The 22,475-nt window shown below is 42.7% G+C and overlaps 1 pseudogene; it reads left to right on the top strand.

Moving 5' to 3' along the window:
* Positions 1-131: 131 nt before the first annotated feature.
* LOC128334288 (meprin A subunit alpha-like) lies at positions 132-21,241 on the top strand (annotated as a pseudogene).
* Positions 21,242-22,475: the final 1,234 nt, after the last annotated feature.

The following is a 22,475-nucleotide window of genomic DNA, read 5'->3' as shown; positions in this document are numbered from 1 at the left end:
TCAGTTAGTGGCGACTTCAGAATTGGGTTTTCCCTTTGTAGCAGCGAGAACGATGGAATTCTAGAGTGGCCAGCTGGGAATAGGCAAGTGACATTCCCCATAGCGATCAAGATCCTGACATCACTCAAAGGATGTCATCCAGCCGAGGCTTTACCAAAGACCCTAATCAAATGCATAGTAAGTCTAAGACCCATGTCCTAGTTCACTTTTTGTTCTGTTTTTCAGGGGGCAGGGTTACAGAATAGGTTTTCCAACTGCACAGCTGCATTGATTCTTACTGGCCTCTGTGTCCTGATCTATCATATAAACCCATTTAGAGTCTTTAAAATCCTAGTACAATATTTTTAGTGTAATTCCCTAATAATTAAGAGGCCATGTAGTTAACGGAGGCTCATTCTGACTGCAAATTAAAAAAAGAAGCACGTTCTATGTTTAAATCTGGCAATCATGATGGTGCACATTAGTCATTGTATCCATCACAGATGTTGGTGCCTGAAGGACTATGGCCAGAAGGAAGGAAGATGACACCTAAGATAATATATTGTTCGTCCTCCTGCTAATATTCTATAAAATCTGTGAAGTAGGAGTGCCAGTTCTTGGGAAAGGGTGCATTCTGGGCTAGATTCCTTTTCACGGTAACTATGCAAACAGATGTACACCTATTAAGGTGTACCCAAATTTTTCTTTGTAATGTACTTTGGTTTATTACTGATCACAGTTTTATTGGAGAAAATGTTAATCAATAATGCCTGTGCTGGATTATGGCCAATTAATTTATAGCACAGTAAGGGTACAATTGCTCAGTTGTTGTGTGGGAGCTAAACGAGGAGATGCTGTGGAATTCTGGAGTCCAGTGCTAGATTTGCAGCACTGCTTGTTTCAGAACTGCACTGGACTAAGATGTCGTTGTTGATGAAAGTATCTGAGAATCAGAAGTTGACCTCCCTCCACTTCCATTCCAGTGTAGATAATCCACAAGGGCAACCAAGGCAGTTTAGATCCCCAAGGCAAGTGAGAGAGCAGGGATTTCACCCAGGTCTAGATAATAAGTTAGTTAGTTATAAGTTTATTCGGTCATTGACCAGCAAACATTTACAATAAAGCAGTACGTATTTTACAAATAATATAACAAAACTTGGCCATAACAGAAATAATATCAGTGTCCTCATTAATTAAAAGATAATTTAAATAAAATTCATCAGACCGGCCAGGCAAATTGTCTGAGATAAAAGTCTTAAACGCGGTTCCCTATAAAAATCACAATAAAGAATAACGTGCGAGGTGGATTCTATAACCCCTTTGCCACATGGGCAAAGACGTAAAAATAGCGGAACTCCCTTGAACCTGCCATCCAATACTGGTGTAGGAAGAACATTTAAACGTGCTAAAGTGAGGGCTCGTCTAAATTTAGGGACAAGCACCACATCAAAATATTTAGCTGGTTTAAGATTAATAGCTTGACTCCCTAAGTATAAACCCTGCTTGAGCCATGCATCTTCTTGTTGAACTTCTATATCCAGGACACGTTGCTTAACTAACTTCCTGGCTTGCTCAATTCCTACAGTATGCAAATCCTCTATGGAGAGGCCAAAAGAGGAAAATTTGCTCAACACAGCTCGGTTCCAGGTCTAGATTCAAGCCTTAAGTGTGGAGGAGCACCTGATGAGTATTAGCTGTGGTATAGGGAGCACAGTAAGTACCCCCTTCTGCCACAAGGCTATGTTAATCACCAGCCTGGCTATTAGAGGCTAAATAATGTGGAATTTGCAGCCTTCTTGCCATCTTGTTAATCATGCTAGCCATCCTTGAAATGTTCAGTATTTTCTATCCTTCCCACTCCTCTGGACACTCGTAAAAATGTTCTGGCTCCAATCCTAAACATCTTCCTTAAAAGTACCAGGAGTAAGCTCTTTCCAGGATATTGTATGGAGTGTTCAACTCTTCTACTCATTTTAGTCAAAGAGTTCTTTCACCCATCTTCTGATGCTGAAGAAGAGAATACACAGTCCCCTTCAGAGCTACTAACTGTGGCACTCAAGTAAGAGCTAGGCTGCAGCCACCACATCATAGTTCTCTTGAGAATTGTTAAGAATATAAGAACAGCCCTGCTGGATCAGGCCCAAGGCCCATCTAGTCCAGCATCCTGTTTTGCACAGTGGCCTACCAGATGCCTCTGGAAGCCACAGGCAGAAGTTGAGGGCGTGCCCTCTCTCCTGCTGTTACTCCCCCGCAACTGGTGCTCAGAGGCATCCTGCCTTTGAGGCTGGAGGTGGCCTGTAGCCCTCCGACTAGTAGCCATTCATAGACCTCTCCTCCATGAAGTTATCCAAATGCCTCTTAAAACCATCCAGGTTGTTGGCTGTCATCACATCCTGTGGCAGAGAGTTCCGCAAGTGGATCATGTGTTGTGTGAAACAGTACTTCGGTTTGTTGGTCCTAGACCTCCTGGCAATCAATTTCATGGAGTCACCCCTGGTTCTAGTGTTGTATGAGAGGGAAAAGAATTTCTCTCTCTCCACTTTCTCCACACCATACATGATTTTATAGACCTCTATCATGTCTCCCCACAGTCGTCTTCTTTCTAAACTAAAAAGCCCCAGGTGTTGTAGTCTTGCCTCGTAAGAAAGGTGCTCTAGGCCCCGATCATCTTGGTTGCCCTCTTCTGCACCTTTTCCAGTTCTACAATGTCCTTCTTTAGATGTGGTGACCAGAGTTGTACACAGTACTATAGGTGTGGCCGCACCATCGTTTTGTATAAGGGCATTATAATAGTAGCAGTTTCATTTTCAATCCCCTTCCTAATGATCCCTAGCATGGAATTGGCCTTTTTTACAGTTGCCGCACATTGGGTCGACACTTTCAACGAGCTGTCCACAACCCCAAGATCCCTCTCCTGGTCAGTCACCGACAGCTCAGCTCCCATCAGCATATACTTGAAATTGGGGTTTTTCGTTCCAGTGTGCATCACCTTACACTTGCTAACACTGAACCGCATTTGCCATTTTGTCGCCCACTCCCCCAGTTTGGAGAGCTCCTTTTGGAGCTCCTCACAATCCGTTTTGGATTTCACTATCCGGAAGAGTTTGATGTCATCTGCAAATCTGGCCACTTCGCTGCTTACCCCTACTTCTAGATCATTTATGAATAAATTAAAAAGCACCAGTCCAAGTACAGATCCCTGAGGGACCCCAATTCTTACTTCCCTCCATTGTGAAAACTCTCCATTTATCCCTACCTTCTGTTTCCTGTCTTTCGACCAGTTTGCAATCCGCACATGTACTTGTCCCCTTATCCCATGACCGCTAAGTTTCCTTAGGAGTCTTTGATGAGGAACTTTGTCAAAAGCTTTTTGGAAGTTCAGGTATACTATGACAACTGGATCACCTTGATCCACACACTTGATGACATTCTCAAAGAACTCCAAAAGGTTGGTGAGGCAAGATTAACCTTTGGACAAGATTACCTTTGGACAATTGTTACCAAATCATTTCCCCGCTTTCCTCCAGGATGTAACAGAGCACCTGTGTCAAAATCTCCAAAGGTGATCTTAACTTACTGTTTCCCGATTTTCCACAGTGCTCTGCTGCATTTTTCAATATTTCACTTCTAAACTTTTTAGATTTTGTTCATTCTCCAGTGCCACTCCCAATGGTTTGTTTCTAATAAGTGAGGTATTTGGCCCCAAAAATCCCTAAACTTGACATCATTTTGCTGTGATATCATGCTTCCTAATCCCATGTGGGTACATCAGTGGGTAAATTAATAATGGCTGACTTGTGAAAGAAAGAAAATCCATCAAAACAACCCTCATATGCATCACCCATGGTTCAGTTTGATTTGTATTGTGCTGCATATCAGCCAAATGCTCTTTATATCTTTTCATTAATGGCCTTCCTGCTCCCCCAATATAAAATGCTGCACATTCCACACATTCTGTCTTATGCACTGTCCTCTTTACAGATGGAATGATCCATTCCCCCAACATTTATTATCATATAATAAATTTGGGATTTAACTAGATGTTGTTTCAAATGTCTTAGGTGCTGTACGTACAACATTAGCCCTAACACCATTTCTAGTAAGAATTTCCTGTGCCTGCCATGTACATCTATCTGTTACAAATGGAATTTTTTAAACCAGCAACCCTTTCTCAAACTTTACCCTCTACTCCTACACAATGGAACTTTATAATCTTCAATTTGAATCAACTCTCCTGCCTTTTCTCTAGATGTCTCAATATGCTCCCTAGATGACACTCCTATAGCCCTCTGAATTACGTCCTTAATAACCTGCTCCTTTATTATCCAAGGGTGTGCAGAATTCCTGTTCATTAAGATCTCCTTTTACATGGGCTTTCTATATCACCTGGTTCCACTGAGCCCCCCCCCCCCAATCCAGATTTCTGTTTCTAAAAATGATGCAGATTCGGTGGCTCCCACATTAATCTTATACTCTCCATAGAAACCAAACCGTGGGCAATGCACATGAGGGGAAAACATAAAGGAGAAGTAACATGAACAAAGAATCAATATTGGCAGCTGAAGGGAATTTAATGAGATGTAAGATTAAAGAAGCAATGTTTATAGAGCAGTTGCGACCCAATATTAATGTAAAGGAAAAGATGAAAGAAGCCATGAAATATATTGGTCACTGGAAGGGTTAAAAGGTTTGCCCATCTTCATCCCTCATTTGTTCTCACTTTTTTTAACACGGAAACATCTGCTTTGCTTACATGTCTGTAAATTTGTAAGTTTTGTAAGTTTTGGGCTTTATCCCAGACGCCCATAGGACTACGTCGAGCACTAGCACAATTAAGTTCATTTTGTAACAGAGAGATGATAGAGGTAAACCTCCAAAAGACAAAAGTTTTGGTGTTTGCTAAACGGCCAAAGAGATATACCTGGCACATGAATGGGAACACAATTGAACAAGTTCAATCTTATAAATACTTAGGTGTTGTATTCCACTCATCTGGTTCCCATATTGCGCATCAAAAACATATTATTCAGAGCGCCCAATTATCAATCAATCTGATCAAATCATTTTATTTTTCACGGGGAGCTTTGTACATCCCTGTTGCAATAAAATTACTATTGGCCAAAGTGTATCCTCAGATTATGTATGGTACACAATTGGGCCCATTTAGTAATTTTGCTCTGTTAGAAACACTGCAAACTAAGTTCATAAGAACTATATTACAGCTGCCATGTTGTGTCCCAAATACTGTTATTAGAAGGGAGGTGGGTCTGGTTAGATTTGAATCACATTATTGGAGAGCTATCATACTCTACTGGTTAAAATTGGTTTTCACGAAAGTCGGCTTAGTGCATTCAATTTTGGAAGACTCCTTTAAATCCAATTGGAAATTGGCAATTACAGAAAAACTTCTATTATATGGATTCTCTCATGATGGTTTTATTAGATTAGGTTTCGATCAGGCCAGAACAGAAATTGTGCAATGCATCCATGACGTGGAGTTGCAGATGGATCATGCAAAGTTACCGAGTAGCATTTACATAGGTAGCCAGTGCACCGAGCTCAAGCCTGCTACATATCTAAGTAGCATTTTAATTCCAAAATTTAGACGAACTCTAACACTTGCCCGTGTAAATGCTCTCCCAACAGCTGTGCTCCATGGAAGATTCCAGGGTATACCATACGCATCAAGATTATGCCCTTGTGGATCTGGTAACATTGAAACAACTGCTCATGTTTTACTGCATTGTGAATATTACAGAGAAATAAGACGCCAACAAATTGCCCCACTTTTGATAAATTTTCCGGGTCGTGGAGAGGATTTCTATTTAAACTATTTGCTCACTAATCCTAATCCGGATGTTATTCATATCGTGGCCAAATATTGTTATATAATATGCCAAATGCATATAAATGTAGTCTGATTTTATATTATCATCTTATTATTGTTATTATCATTATTATTTTAATATTGTTGTATTGTTGGCCAACGACCGAAATAAAGTTTTACATACACATGTTTTATCAAATAAAATGAAGAAGAAGACACACTGTCCTAGAGAAAATCAGGGAAATATTTTGGCATCATCAGTTCCAGACAAAAGTATGGTGTGTCGATGGTGACCACAATCCCGCTCTAGCTGGGTACAACAGCTAATGGCTTTAGAAAGGAATGTGCATTCCCTTGTGCACGAAAAGATACATTTTGCCAGTTCAGTGTAGCCTGGATGAAGCTGATGATGCAATTGTGAATGCACATCCATATGCACATCAGCTGCACACATGGAAGGCTGCTTCTACCTGTGAGCCCCTCCTCCTGGACTGGGGTGAAGATCTCTCAATGAGTCACAAAGCTGACGCTAAGCTTTAGTTCTCCAAGCATGATGATGAATGTATCATGTTCATGTGACGTGTGAAGACAAGTATGGTGACATATTACTTTTCCTTTCCTTTTTCTTGTATCTGCAGTCATTGGAGAACCAGATAGTGTGTTATGAGCTATCCGATGTGCATTAATGCATCTGTAGAATTCTTTACAAGCAAGTTTGCCTCTCTGTGGCTCTTTCCAGTGTTAAGAACAATTTTCTGACTAATTCTTTGGTGGATTCAAGTTTTACTGGCCATCTTCATGGAATTGTTTCCTCATGAGATGAAAAAGAAATCAGTATAATAGATCCTGGTCTCACATTTCTGAGTTTTGAGGATGCATTTCAACCCACGCTCAGCCACACCTTGAAGCTCGGACTGTCAGTAGCCAGCACCACAAAATTCAAACTTGGTAAACAAGATAACACATTGCCCCCAGTGCGATGAAGACATGAGGCATATTTGGAAGTAAAGGACCACAATTTCATTAATTCAACAAGACAGTAAACAGCAACAAGGAATTGGTGCTCTACCCCCTACCATGTGGGATCTAGAGACTCACAACTCATGTTGCAGCTTACCTAAAATGCATTGAGTGATGCACCTTGACTCTGATCAGCACTGTTGCCCTAAAGCAGGGCTCTTCAACTTTGGCCCTCCAGCTGTTTTTGGACTACAGCTCCCATCATCTCCAGCCACAGTGGCCAGTAGTTGTTGGAAGTTAAGGGACTTTGCGCTGTCTCCAGCTAGATAGATAGATTAGAGACTCCTCACTTTCCTATCTAGAATGGAGTTCCTTAATAAATGCCTTTTATATTGATTTGAAACTATGAATTGGCTCCAAGTTACTTTACTCTCAGCATACACGCGTTTTTCTTCTTAGCAAGATGTAAGAGGAAAGGTCGCCTCTATAAAGATTGTAAGCCTAAACAGGAAGAAAGTTGAACAAATATCCGCTCCGATGAAGGACCATCCGAAATAGGCTTAAGAATTCCGGATTAGCCTATAAGGACTTTTTCACAGGATTTTCTCCAGTTTGGCAAGAAGTTTTACTCCTTTCTGATGCTATATTTTTCTACATGCATGTTTAGATATCATCTACTCCATTAGTGCTTGACCACTTTTTGGGATTTTTCATCAATGACTGAGTGCTCATTCTTCCATCTCTCCTCATATGGACTAATATACATTGTGGTGCAGTACATTTATGCGCTTGTTTATATGTATATTTCTTGTTATGATCCACTATATGAGTTACAATGTTTGGATATACTGTATGCATGTGCAGAATTATCTGCTAGACTGTTGTTATTGACTCTAGTTTTCTAGACCTATGTTTGATATGGGTTTATTACCCTTATTTATAATATAGCATGTTGAATTTGGTTCAAGGATATAAGTGTCTTGCCTTTTTTCCTCCATTTAGTTCCTTGGCTATTTTTGCAGTTATAGCAGTGCTACTTTGGCCAATTTTGCAGCGTATTCTGTTATTAATAGTATTTTCATGGTCTCTGAGTATCCACCTTGCACGGTGTTTTTTCTATCCCAAACCATAGATATCGTGAAGCACTGGGTAAGCTTCTATACATTAGTACACTCACTAGGCCAGATATTAGTACAGAAGTTGGATTACTTTGCAGAAAGACTGCATCACCAACAGTCAAGGACTGGAATGCAATTAAGATACTTGTTTGGTACCTAAAGGGTACTGCACACTTTAAGCTCAAGCTGCCAGCTAACAGTCAACCAAAACTAGAAGCATATATAGATGCAGACTGGGGTGGAGATCTAACAGAAAGGAAATCCACCAGTGGTTACATAATTTTCTATGGAGATGGAGCCATAAGCTGGTCAAGCACAAAGCAAGACATAGTAGCATCATCAACCACTGAAGCGGAATATGTATCAGCTGCACGGGGCTGTCACGAGATACAATGGCTGTGTCAACTACTGAAGGACCTAGGTACAGAGGTACCACAGCCCATACCGTGTATGAAGACAACCAAAGCTGCATTCAACTCTCCAAACAAGAAGATGTAAAGAGTCGTACCAAACATATTGATATGAAGTACCATGTAGTGAGAAGTCTGCAGAAGGATAGACTAATCAAGCTGATCTACTGCCCGACAAATGAAATGCTTGCAGACATACTCACTAAGCCACTACCAAGACCCTGCTTTGAAAAGCTGAGAGAGAAAATGAATCTTGTGAGCTGAGTCACGAGACATCAAGAGGGGGTGTTGGAAGTTAAAGGACTAAAGGGTGTTGGAAGTTAAAGGCCTCAGACAGTGGAGGACAGACTAGTAAGTCAGAGGGCAAGAGAGTCAAGACATTGGTCATCCCTTCTCCACTGCTCTGATGCTATCCGTTTGAAATGTAGATTGCTACTCTTAGGGATTCAACTTCCTCCCTCCCTCCCTCCCTCTCTCTCTCTCTCTCTCCCTACCTGGCCTCCTACCTTGCAACATGGCAAGCCTCTCTCCCTGCACCATGTGTGCAGAGAGGATACAGAATCCATCTGCATCCAGCTAGATAGATAGATTAGAGATCCTAACTCCTCACTTTCCTATCTAGAATGGAGTTCCTTTTATATTGATTTGAAACTAGGAATTGGCTACAAGTTACTTTACTCTCAGCATACACGCATGCCTAACTAAACTACCGCTGTGTTGTGCCTCTGTGCACTCTGCTATAATGAGAAAGGGATTCTCTCACCACAGAGAATTTCCAACAGTAGTGAGGGATGATGGCTAGAAGCCCTGCAGCACTGCAAGAGACGACCTGCTTCCCAGAAAACCTCCCCAGGGTGAGAGAATGGTGTGGGCTGTCTGCTGCTGCTGCTGCACTGAACATCTGCCTGCAGGAGAGGGAGAAGGCGAGTCCACCTGCCAGTCCCCTGCCTGACCTGTAGAACTGTGGCCTTTGGCAGTGACTGCTTTTCAGGATCGGGGCCAGGAGTGAGTCAGCAGTTCCTGCCTGTCAGCTGAGCAGAGGGGCTATCTCTGGCCCTATATAGGAGCCTCTTCAGGGAACAGCGAAGGCCAGGCCTCTTGGCCCAGGTATCTGTATGTGGGGGGCTTCTGTTTTAATTAGTCCTGGGTGAGGATCTTTTAGAATGTGTCTGGGTTTACCTGGAGATTGGGAGACAGGGGGTGTGTCCACTGACTGTGGGGACGCAATTCTGGGGGTGGTGGGAAACAGAGGAAGTAACATTGGCAAGTCAGTGGGCCATTACAGAGGAGGGAAAATAGAAATTTACTAGCTGTTTTCCCTTCCAGCTGTCCTGCCAGCTCTTTGTCCTTGGAGAGCAGTCCCAGCCACCCTTGGAACCTCACCTTGCTCCTCTGTAATGCCAGGTCGGTCCAGAACAAATCAGAAACCATCCATGATTTGATTCTGGATGAAGTACCAACCTGGTATGTATTACTGAGACCTGGTTGGGGGAGGCTGGGGGCCCAGTGTGGTCCCAGCTTCTCCCTCCACGCTACTCTGTTGAGGAGCGAGTGAGGGACTGTGGGTGGGGCGGTGGAGTAGCTGTGGTCTATAAGAATAACTACAAGAATAATATCTCCCTTACCAGGATCCCTGTTAGAGTGTCTGGGAAAGACTGGGGCTTCTGTTGGTGTACCGATTGCCCCGCTGTTCAACAGAGTCCCTAGCTGAGCTGGCGGATTTGATCTCGCGTTTGGTGTTGGAATCCACCAGGCTTGTGGTGCTGGGGGAATTCAGTGTTCATTTCGGGACCAATTTGTCCGGGGCAGCTCAGGAGTTCATAGCGGCCATGACGAATATGGGCCTATCTCAAGTGGTCTCAGGACTGACACACATTGCAGGTCACGTGCTTGATTTGGTCTTTCACTCTGATCAGGGTGGTGTTCCATGGGTGGGGACTCCTGGGATTTCCCCATTGTCATGGACAGACCACCATCTGGTTAAGGTTGGACTCACAGTCACACCCCACATTCGCAGGGGCGAGGGACCTATTAGGATGGTCTGCCCGAGAAGGTTATTGGATCCCATAGGATTTCAAGATGCCTTGGAGAGATTTCGTGTTGGCTCTGCCAGCAATCCTGTTGATGCCCTGGTGGAGAACTGGAACAGCAAATTCACCGGGGCAGTAGACATGATTGCTCCTAAGTGTCCTCTTTGACCCACTTCAAAGCTGGGCCCCTTGGTATATGGAAGAACTACCTCCAGCCCTTCAGGGGGCTGAAGCGGGGAGGTAGATGACTAGAACGCAGGTGGAGAAAGACTCAGCTTGAATCCGACAGATTGCAACATAGAGCTCATTTGAAAACCTTTGCACACCCCTAAGTCTGGCTCTGTCTTCATCCACTTCTTTAAGCACAGAGAAATCAAGGAGAAGCATTACAGGGTTTTGTTTTTTCCTTTGTATGAGAGAGCACAGGTGACTTGTGCTGTCTTTGTGGTATTTGTTTTGTTTAAAAATAAACAAGTGGAGCATAGGCAAATGAGCACTCCTACAGCAGGCTGCAAATCCAGTAATCCTGCAACAGAGAGACACTCTGTATTCCAAGGCAGTTCATGTTCAGCTACCTCACATACTGTTCTCTCTCTCCCTGTCTCTTTCCCCCCGACTTCAAAACTGCCCAACAGGCTCCAGATGGTTTCAATGTCCGTCCCACTAGTTGAAGCGTATCAGCTTCCAAACTCTGATGGGTTTGGGGTGGTTGGAAAGAGATTCCTAACTATCAAGGAGCAATAACAATCCTTCATTAACACTGGCCATTTGTTCACAATCATCGAGAGATCTGGAGGACGAGCTGGATCAGCCACACAGCAAAAACATAAAGAGAGAATATTCCTTGATGGACTAAAAATCCAACGGTGCCCTGTAGTTATGCATCCAGAAACACTAGGAATTTCAGGCAATGGAAAAATGTGTCCACCTCATTAAACATTTTGTCACTTTGAAATACATCATACCTGTGTAAATGACTTAACATTGCAGCGCTAGTGTATCTGCTGATGTCTTTGCTATACCCACATCTTTCATAGCTTTTTATACATTAAAAGACTAGTACAAAATCATATAGCTCTTCAAACTGCTGTACCATGTCTAAATCAGTGCTCCAAACACAGTTCTTGCTCATAAGCTAAGCTAAGCATACAGAATTAGTGCATCGCTTGGTTCATTCCTCAAGGTTACAATGGCATATCTTCACAGATTTCAGTGGAGCAACTTTACTGTAAATTTATCCTAGTGAAAGAAAGACAGAGCTTGCATCTGAACAAAGCTTCCAGTGGATTTCAGTGTATAGCATTTATGGCAATCCTCTAACAATATCGCCCCTTGCACTTAGCAAAATACAAAAGCTTGTGCAACTCATGTTTTAATTTTGTGTTGCCCCAAACTGATATGAAAGAATCCACCGAAGGACACCAATGTATAAAAGAGACAGCAACAAAGGTAGCAATACCATTTCTATCAAAATTACTTGACAATAACATCAGCGTAGCTAGGAAGGCAGCAACATGGTTGATGAGGAGGAATAGTATAATTTTCACTGCCTGGACGTGGGCAGCAGCGCTAGGGCTCCTGGAGCTGACTGATGCAGATCGCATTTTCTGAATGTGCCTCCAGAGAGAAAAGATTAACAGAAAGGCAGAAGTAATGCATAAACCGAAAGCTGCAGAAGATCCAAGGCTCACCAAAATAAGCACGTCTAATTGAATCTTTGACTGATAAATGGAATTCTCGGTTTTATTTTTGAAGAAATTGGAGATCTCCCCGTTATCCACTGTTGTCAAGTTCACACATATATAAGGCAGGGTATTTGCCAAAGACAAAATCACAGAACCTAGGAGCCACGTAGGTACCAGTCCTGAAATCCTTAGTTTGAAATAGATGAAGAAGGGGTGACTGAAGTCTGTGATCTTCAAACAATAGTAGCTGCACAAGCAAGCTGTGAGCCAGAGGTTCCAAAACAGAAAGAACCAAGTGGAAAACATAGTTGCGTTGAAGATATACAGGTTTTGAGTAATCTGAAGATGGAATTTTAACAGTAGATACCAAAGTATCGCAGAGCACCCAAAACATATCCTGCTTATACTTTGTAAGGTCAAAATCCTATCAATGGGGCTCAGACGTTTCTTTTGGATCCAGTCCCTGCAATTGACCACTAGTATGAATGCATCTGTCCATAGTCTTCCCAAACTTGCAGTGATTACAACCAGCATGGAACCTGTATCCCATACAGAAGAGCTGCCCATTGTTGAACTATGGCCAGTGCTCCCTCCCTTGCATCTGATTCTTTCAAAGGCTCCTTCAGAACAAGTTATGCTATGGGGAAAGCATGTTTCCTCTGTAGCCCTTCCTAGCAGGATACCAGTTCATGACACCCTCTTCAGAGGAGGAGGGAGCTGGGCAACAGGCCTATTCTGTTTTACTGCAGTGTGGTCCATATGGAAAACACTGCTTTGTATATTTTCCAAAAAAGCCGAACCTGTTTTGTTACCAGTTATTTTGCTGTATTGTTCATGCAAATGTGTTCTGTATTTGGTTACGGAATACTGAAGTCATTTTCTGAACCTCTCGGCAAACAATGCTCTGATCTTTTTGAAAGAATCTCGAATTTCTTGCCATAGTTACCATTTCCTGACCCCCCAGTGTGGATGAAGTGGATCTAAGTAATGTGAACAGGTCCAATACACTTTCTATGGTCTCTATAGAATCAGGGCTGATTACAGGTTTTAGAGCATCCTTGGCAATCCCAGTCCCCCCCACCCCACCGCATGGGCATCCTCCTACCTGGGACTTTTACACACAGCAGACTTTACTGCAAGTTTACTGGGAGCCTTTACTGTGAACTCAAAGTTGTCCCAAAAAGCTGACACAAATAGTGCATTTTTAAAATATAAAATCGGATTTAAAATGGGCTACACTCTAACGTGCAGTGAGAAACTCGAATTGTGTGTGAACTGTTCCCCGATAACTGTCAGGGACTTTGGGGTAAATCTGGCCGATATGTGAACACACCTCCTCCATTCCAGAGGAGATGCGAGTTAAAGGGCATTAAAAGCCCTGTGTGAAAAACATCCCAGGTGGGCTCCAGAAAGTTGCCCTATCGTCATTACATAAAGGCTATAGGCACAGGAGACATCTTAGGGACCTCCTGCAGCTTCATTTTGAATATGCGCACACACACACACACACACACACACACTGCCAAGCCTGTCCCAGGCCTTGAGGCCTTAGAGGCCCAAAGGTGCTGCTTCATTCCTGGACACTCTGGGCTAATCCTCCATTTGAGAACCTTAAGGCTCAGAAATGTAAAACGTATAACTACACAAATAAAATTTGGAATGGGGGAAATCTTATTACTATAAGTAACACCTCTTCCTCATCTTATTTTCCTCTGAGTTCTGAAGTGATTTATTTGTGGGAGATGGAGTTCCAGTGTATCGACCTTTTGCACAGGCTATCCTCCTAAAGACCACTAGGAGGTTGGGGAGTAGAGGTAGTGAGTGAGGGTCTCCTTACCTGTCCCTGTTTGCCTCTATTCTATGACCCCTGCCTTGACTCCTCAGGTGCTTTCTGTAGTGAGTCAGTCCTCTTCCTTTCTTCGTAGAGAGAAAATGCAAACATCTCTCTCTCTCCCTAACTATTCATCATGTAGCTGATAGATAGAATAGGTCTTTCCTATCTCAAATGTACTTCACTAATAAATCAACCTAGTATTTAGATTGTTCAACAATCTCCATGCATATTCTTTACGTAGCTGCAACAACTAAACTCTGTGCTCTACTCTGTACCTGGAGTGGGTAGCTTCTCTTGTTGGCGCTCTGCTAAATAATCACAAAGCCCAACATGATTAGTCTAGAATAATGGCAGGTGTCGGTTATTGATATTCTTTGGAGTAACAGTTTTTTAACATCTGCAACAGCACTTATAGATGAAGGATTCTGTTTTCATTCTCTTTGTATATTCATTCTCTCACATATTGGCAGTACTGTTATATTCTCTCACATATTGGCAGTACTGTATATTCATTCATTCACATATTGGCAGTACTGTTATCAAGTTTCATTGTCCAACAGATGCTGCTCTTACGTGGGTGATTTTCAGACTGGCCAGGTTCTTTCCATTGGATTTGGTTGTGACTATAAAATTACAGTAGAGCATGAGATTCTGCATGCACTGGGGTTTTATCATGAACAATCATGGAGTGACCGGGACGATTATGTAAAGATTTGGTAGAACAATATTATTGAAGGTAATGGTGAGAAGATGGGGAAGTCTTTGGGAGACTCCAGGTCCACATTCTTTTGGACCCATAGTGGAAATCTGTGCATTTCACCGGAATGCTCAAATGGGATCAGAAAGTATTCACCATCTGGCTTCCTTCATAGTTTCTCTCCAAGGGCTCTGCTTTTGCCTGTAACTTCCTGAGCACAGTGCAGCAGCAACAGGACAGGAGAGAGCATGGCGGCAGCACACATAGGACAGCTCCATGTGCCTTTGTGCTCAAATTCTGCAAGGGCCCACTGAGGACGAGCAGATGTGCACACACACAAATAGATCCAAAGCACCTGGTCCTGCTGCCGCCAACTTTCCCCCTTCCTGAGCGAGAGAAGCCAATTCATCTGTGAAGGAAAGGAGGGGTGGGCTTCTATAGGAGATAGCAGAAATAGCCTTGAGGGATTTCTGTGATGGATGTGTGAGAGACAGGCAGGTAGGGTCACTTCCTATAGAGGGGAGGGACTACCTTCACAGGTGAAGAGGTGAAGCAGGTTGACTGAAGTCCGCCTTTCTCCCACCGGAATGCAGTAGTGCCATGCAACTGGTCTAGCTCTGGCCACTGGCCAGAGCAGGAGAAAACAGTCTGGCAGCTGCATTCAGTGGCTTCCGTGGGGGAAGGAGCAACTCTGGGTCAGCTGTGCCTAAAAGTACATTCCCAAGGCCAACAGGTAAGCTCACAAATCTCTGTCCCAGGTACCAGATGCAGAATGGTGCAGGACTTGTGGCAACACCATGCCAGGTGTTCTGATAATGAAAGGTGTGTTAAAGATTTACCCTTGGGTAAGCCCCTCCTGGATTCTGCCAAGAAAACCACATGGCTCTGCGGTCACCGGGAGGTGACACTGACTCGACAACACAACCTTTCCTTTCCTTTCCTTTTGGTGCCTGGAGCTGTGTTCTCAAGATAACAAGATTTCATTGGGACTGGATTATCTGTATATGGTTGCATACAATGGCCTCTATAATAATTTGATCTCCTATGATTTTTAGATCAGGAGCATAACTTCAACAAACATGATGATAGCTTCACGTCTGACCTAAACACCCCTTACGTATATGAATCCATCATGCATTATAGACCTTATTCATTCAACAAGAACAGTAGCATTCCGACAATTACAACTATAATTCCAGAATTCAATGAGGTAATTGGGGGAAGCCAGGATTTGAGCAGGATAGATCTACAAAGACTGAATTGTATGTACAGTGGTGGTAAGTTGGATTTTCCTTTGTTCATTGAAATCCTGATATCATCAAGTCAGATTGAAATGTATCTAGCTAATCAGCATCGTACAAGAGTGTCTGAAGCGGAACTGTCACTCTGAACACTTTTCCAAAATGAGGGGATTAATGACAGGTAATAGTGAGACAAATAATTGGGGTCCAAGGAAGGTTTCTCAAGGAATGGTTACACAAATGGATCCTACATGGTGGTTGGGATCAGCCTCTCTTTTTTTTAAAAAAAAATTAAAATTATTTAAAGCATTGGCTATCTCCTAGACCATTCCACCAGTCAGTCTTGAGAGCATGACTTGTAAGCTTGATGATAACATTTTGGGTCAGCTCCATGGTTGTAATGGTGGCTGTAAAGTCCAGAACTGCCTCCCAAAGGTAACCTCAACATGGATCCTAGTATCGCCCAAAATAAACTGAGGGGTCTTAAATCCTGAATCCAGGACTACCTCCTCTGTCACTTCAGGCAGGGAAACTCTCAGGCAGCAGGATGCTTTGTATGGTTGGTTTGCAGATAAAATGTCTTATTTTTCATATGGAATACGTCTGCATATCCTACAGCTTCTAGCCTTACCCTCCTTGACCAGTGCTCCTTTGAGTCCATTAATATCTGTGGCATGGTGCAGAATAGAAACGATGATGCTGACTGGGAGCATACGTTGACTACGCCGGTTGATAAGGACCACACCTTGTTGGGCCGCTGTGCAGGTAGATTTAAAATAGTGACTGATAAGGAAAATTCAAGCAGAAATAAAGGGCACAGTCCAAGCAGATGTAAGCTCCTCTCAGTCCCACTGATTTCTATGGGATTGATCAAAGCAGATGCTTAAACCTCTTTCCCACTGGGGGGGAAAGGGTTTCAAAATGCTGGATTGTACTCAAAACTGCTCAAAATGTCTCAGGGTGTAACCGCTATTAAACACCTTGGCTGAACTTGAGCCATCAGTCAGGACTGTGCAGGAGTGGGCCCAGACAAGAGTATAAAATGCTCCCCCCCTTACTGAAGTTATACACACACACAAACACACACACACACACACACACACACACACACACACACACACACAGACACACAGACATATATACATACATACTATGTGCCACAATAGAACATCATCCTAAATTATTTTTTAAAAGATTTTGTAAATTGTGGACAATGCAAGTCATTTAATGGTATTAGAGAAAGACGTGCTGTTCTGGTAGCTCCAGGTCTTAACGCTCACATCAGTTTCGGAGGATGAATACAACTGAAGGAAGCCCGGGCAGGTGCACGGCTGGGGGAGTCAGTCACGTGACTTGCCTCTCGGGGCCCTCAAGGCAGTGTGCCCCCAGACAACTGTCTCCCCTTGCCCTATTATAGTTACGCCCCGGGACAGTGTTAGTGAAAAGAGTCAGAAGTTGCTTCCCGTTATTTTTTTGTAACCACACAGTCTGATTCCCTATGTAGAATCATTTGGCATTTCTGTAGACACGAAAAAGTTGGCTTCATTACATTGGTTCATTACTTACCTGTAATATTGTAGTTCCATGGTCAGCAACTAATGTCTTCTCAGGTCAAATCTGCCTAAAGATGATTGCTATCTTCCCTACTGACACTGGATTTTGATGGCCTCACTTATGCTGATCTGCCTCATAGCTTACTGATAATTGCTACAAGTGTGGAGGAATGAACTTGAGAATTCACGTGACTGCTAAGAATTCACCTAGTCACCTGCTTCTCTACAGATCTCTGTAAATTATATAAGCTTATCTGTATGGTTGCTGAGGAACCATATATTCTCATTGCAGTTTATGGCTTATAGTCCCATCTGACTATGAGGCAACAGTAATGAAATAAAGGCCGACAGAGAGAATGAGGGAAGAGCAGTTCCACTCCCCCTCCCCCATTTTAGTGGTGCTTGTGTGGCACCATAGACTCCTATATGATAGTCCAAAATGAGCAAGAGTCTTCTGATGTTAAGCAACCTCCTCCCTGTATCTGCTTTGTAGAGAGGGGATATTATATGCACCTGGATACCACAGTAGGGCATTCGGGTGAATCAGCCGTTTTGGAGTCCCGCATCTTCTACCCAAATAGGAAAGAAAAGTATCTACAGTTTTTTTTACAAATTTGATAGCAGTCTACAAGATGCGCTCATCATCTGGATTAAAAGCGATGATGGAACTGGGAATGTTAGGAAGACACTGAAACTGCAGACGATCTATGGTGAGCCTTAAAGTAATCTATAACTGACATTTATGCAGGAGACAAATAGCATCTATAATCATTAAGGATGTGCATGAATTGATCAAGGTTGAATCGGGGGTGATTCAATTATTCTACCCCATAATGAATCACCCTGGAAAAAAGGGGTCAGATTCGGGATAGAATAAAATCACTCCCGATGCAACCCGAATTGATTCAGGCACCATTTCCAAGCCTATTTTGCTTGAATACAATACAGTATCTTCACAAGTCACCTGCTATACCATTTGTCTTAAAAACAAGCTAAAAGGAAGAAACAATAGGGTGTTTAAAATTATTTTTTATTTAGATTTTGTATTCCCCCCATTTTTTGTCTGTTATGATTTAATATGTGTTTTAATCTCATGTTTAAATGTGGTAAGCCACCCAGAGTGTTATGGGGCAGCTAACAAATAAAGGTTGTTGTTGTTGTTGTTGTTAGGCTGTTTGGAGTATTGAATACTAATGGTTATGGGGCAGCTAACAAATAAAGGTTGTTGTTTTTGTTGTTGTTAGGCTGTTTGGAGTATTGAATACTAATGGTTATGGAGTATCACATACTAGTGAAGGAATTAATGTTGTTGCCTATGTGAAGGTATACATGCTATTGGTATAAATGAAGTTTTCTGTCTCCTTTTACAGTTCATGGAGAACAACACTGGATATTAGCATCCGTTTCCTTTAATAGCCAGGCGAAAATCTGCTATTTTCATGGCATCTATATTTTTCTATTTTTCATGGCATCCGAGGAGACCCATCCAACTCTGCTGGTGGAATTGACATTGACGATATCAGTCTGACTGAGACACAGTGCCCCACAAGTGTCTGGCAGATAAGGAACTTCACTTCGCTTTTTAATATGACCTCCAAAGGAGACTATATTTCAAGCCCCTTATTCTATAACTCATAGGCCTATTGCTTTGTGGTCAGGCTCTATCCCCATGGCTCACCCAGCTCAGTTAGTGGCGACTTCAGAATTGGGTTTTCCCTTTGTAGCAGCGAGAACGATGGAATTCTAGAGTGGCCAGCTGGGAATAGGCAAGTGACATTCCCCATAGCGATCAAGATCCTGACATCACTCAAAGGATGTCATCCAGCCGAGGCTTTACCAAAGACCCTAATCAAATGCATAGTAAGTCTAAGACCCATGTCCTAGTTCACTTTTTGTTCTGTTTTTCAGGGGGCAGGGTTACAGAATAGGTTTTCCAACTGCACAGCTGCATTGATTCTTACTGGCCTCTGTGTCCTGATCTATCATATAAACCCATTTAGAGTCTTTAAAATCCTAGTACAATATTTTTAGTGTAATTCCCTAATAATTAAGAAGCCATGTAGTTAACAGAGGCTCATTCTGACTGCAAATAGAAAAAAGAAGCACGTTCTATGTTTAAATCTGGCAATCATGATGGTGCACATTAGTCATTGTATCCATCACAGATGTTGGTGCCTGAAGGACTATGGCCAGAAGGAAGGAAGATGACACCTAAGATAATATATTGTTCGTCCTCCTGCTAATATTCTATAAAATCTGTGAAGTAGGAGTGCCAGTTCTTGGGAAAGGGTGCATTCTGGGCTAGATTCCTTTTGATTGTAACTATGCAAACAGATGTACACCTATTAAGGTGTACCCAAATTTTTCTTTGTAATGTACTTTGGTTTATTACTGATCACAGTTTTATTGGAGAAAATGTTAATCAATAATGCCTGTGCTGGATTATGGCCAATTAATTTATAGCACAGTAAGGGTACAATTGCTCATTTGCTGTGTGGGAGCTAAACGAGGAGATGCTGTGGAATTCTGGAGTCCAGTGCTAGATTTGCAGCACTGCTTGTTTCAGAACTGCACTGGACTAAGATGTCGTTGTTGATGAAAGTATCTGAGAATCAGAAGTTGACCTCCCTCCACTTCCATTCCAGTGTAGATAATCCACAAGGGCAACCAAGGCAGTTTAGATCCCCAAGCCAAGTGAGAGAGCAGGGATTTCACCCAGGTCTAGATTCAAGCCTAAGTGTGGAGGAGCACCTGATGAGTATTAGCTCTGGTATAGGGAGCACAATAAGTACCCCCTTCTGCCACAAGGCTTTCCCCCATTTTAGGGGTAGATAATTATATGTGGGCTGGATATTGGGCTATGCAAAGTCTAGGACATTAGTTGAATCTACATTCCTCAGATACATGCTGGAAGTTAATCCAAGGGCACATGACTAATGGATCCATCCATTCCAATTTCTTGTTTGTATGACAGATGGTACACTTCTTTGGGATAAACCATCTATTACTGGAACTTTTGATTCTTCCTATAACTGCTACATAGGCCCAAATTGGGGCTGGAATTACATCATACCATAGAGTGGATTGCTTCGGAGGAGTTTAATTAAAAATGACAATATGATCATCTTTACAAATTTTGAAGGTAGGTTGTCATGGTCTTTCTAGAATTTTATTGCTGTCTCCAAAAAATATGGTGCCAAGAATGTCTAGGAAGACCTTAGGACATCCAAATTGGCTTGAGAATTCAGTGGAGCAGAGTCAGCATCCCCCTGTGCTTTAAACCGACTCGTGTTGAGGTATGTAAAGAAAATGATGAGCATCTTTTCTCCGAAAATCAGATTCCATTAACGTGTCTTAAGGCTAGAGCTCAGAAACCAAAAGATCTCCAAACAACTGATTCACTCTGAAAATCTTGGTCCAGTTATGAAAGATGGCTCCAGCAATAATGAGTACCAAATATTTACTTACTTACTTACTTATTCATTTTCTATGTAAGGTAATTATGTAAAGTGTGTATTGATGAGAATGGATAGGCTTTTAAATTCAGAGGGCTGCTCTTCATACCGAAGGGGAAAGGGCTGGAACATATCTATACAAAAGCTATGTTAATCACCAGCCTGGCTATTAGAGGCTAAATAATGTGGAATTTGCAGCCTTCTTGCCATCTTGTTAATCATGCTAGCCATCCTTGAAATGTTCAGTATTTTCTATCCTTCCCACTCCGCTGGACACTCATAAAAATGTTCTGGCTCCAATCCTAAACATCTTCCTTAAAAGTACCAGGAGTAAGCTCTTTCCAGGATATTGTATGGAGTGTTCAACAATTCCACTCATTTTAGTCGAAGAGTTCTTTCACCCATCTTCTGATGCTGAAAAGAGAATACACAGTCCCCTTCAGACCTACTAATTGTGGCACTCAAGTAAGAGCTAGGCTGCGGCCACCACATCATAGTTCCGTTGAGAATTGTTAAGAACATAAGAACAGCCCTGCTGGATCAGACCCAAGGCCCATCAAGGCCAGCATCCTGTTGCCTCTGGAAGCCACAGGCAGAAGTTGAGGGCATGCTCTCTCTCCTGCTGTTACTCCCCCGCAACTGGTACTCAGAGGCATCCTGCCTTTGAGGCTGGAGGTGGCCTGTAGCCCTCTGACTAGTAGCCATTGATAGACCTCTCCTTCATGAAGTTATCCAAATACCTTTTAAAACCATCCAGGTTGTTGGCTGTCATCACATCCTGTGGCAGAGAGTTCCGCAAGTGGATCATGTGTTGTGTGAAACAGTACTTCGGTTTGTTGGTCCTAGACCTCCTGGCAATCAATTTCATGGAGTCACCCCTGGTTCTAGTGTTGTTTGAGAGGGAAAAGAATTTCTCTCTCTCCACTTTCTCCACACCATGCATGATTTTATAGACCTCTATCATGTCTCCCCACAGTCGTCTTCTTTCTAAACTAAAAAGCCCCAGGTGTTGTAATCTTGCCTCGTAAGAAAGGTGCTCTAGGCCCCGATCATCTTGGTTGCCCTCTTCTGCACCTTTTCCAGTTCTACAATGTCCTTTTTTAGATGTGGTGACCAGAATTGTACACAGTACTATAGGTGTGGCCACACCATCATTTTGTATAAGGGCATTGGAATACTAGCAGTTTCATTTTCAATCCCCTTCCTAATGATCCCTAGCATGGAATTGGCCTTTTTTACAGTTGCCGCACATTGGGTCGACACTTTCAACGAGCTGTCCACCACAACCCCAAGATCCCTCTCCTGGTCAGTCACCGACAGCTCAGCTCCCATCAGCATATACTTGAAGTTGGGGTTTTCCGTTCCAATGTGCATCACCTTACACTTGCTAACACTGAACCGCATTTGCCATTTTGTCACCCACTCCCCCAGTTTGGAGAGCTCCTTTTGGAGCTCCTCACAATCCGTTTTGGATTTCACTACCCGGAAGAGTTTGGTGTCATCTGCAAATCTGGCCACTTCGCTGCTTACCCCTGCTTCTAGATCATTTATGAATAAATTAAAAAGCACCGGTCCCAGTACAGATACCTGAGGGACCCCAGTTCTTACTTCCCTCCATTGTGAAAACTCTCCATTTATCCCTACCCTCTTCCTGTCTTTCAACCAGCTTGCAATCCACACATGTAC

Source organism: Hemicordylus capensis, chromosome 1 (assembly GCF_027244095.1).
Source record: "Hemicordylus capensis ecotype Gifberg chromosome 1, rHemCap1.1.pri, whole genome shotgun sequence".
Taxonomy (NCBI): domain Eukaryota; kingdom Metazoa; phylum Chordata; class Lepidosauria; order Squamata; family Cordylidae; genus Hemicordylus; species Hemicordylus capensis.
The sequence above is the reverse complement of the archived record's forward strand: the minus strand, read 5'-3'. Positions and strand labels throughout refer to the sequence as shown.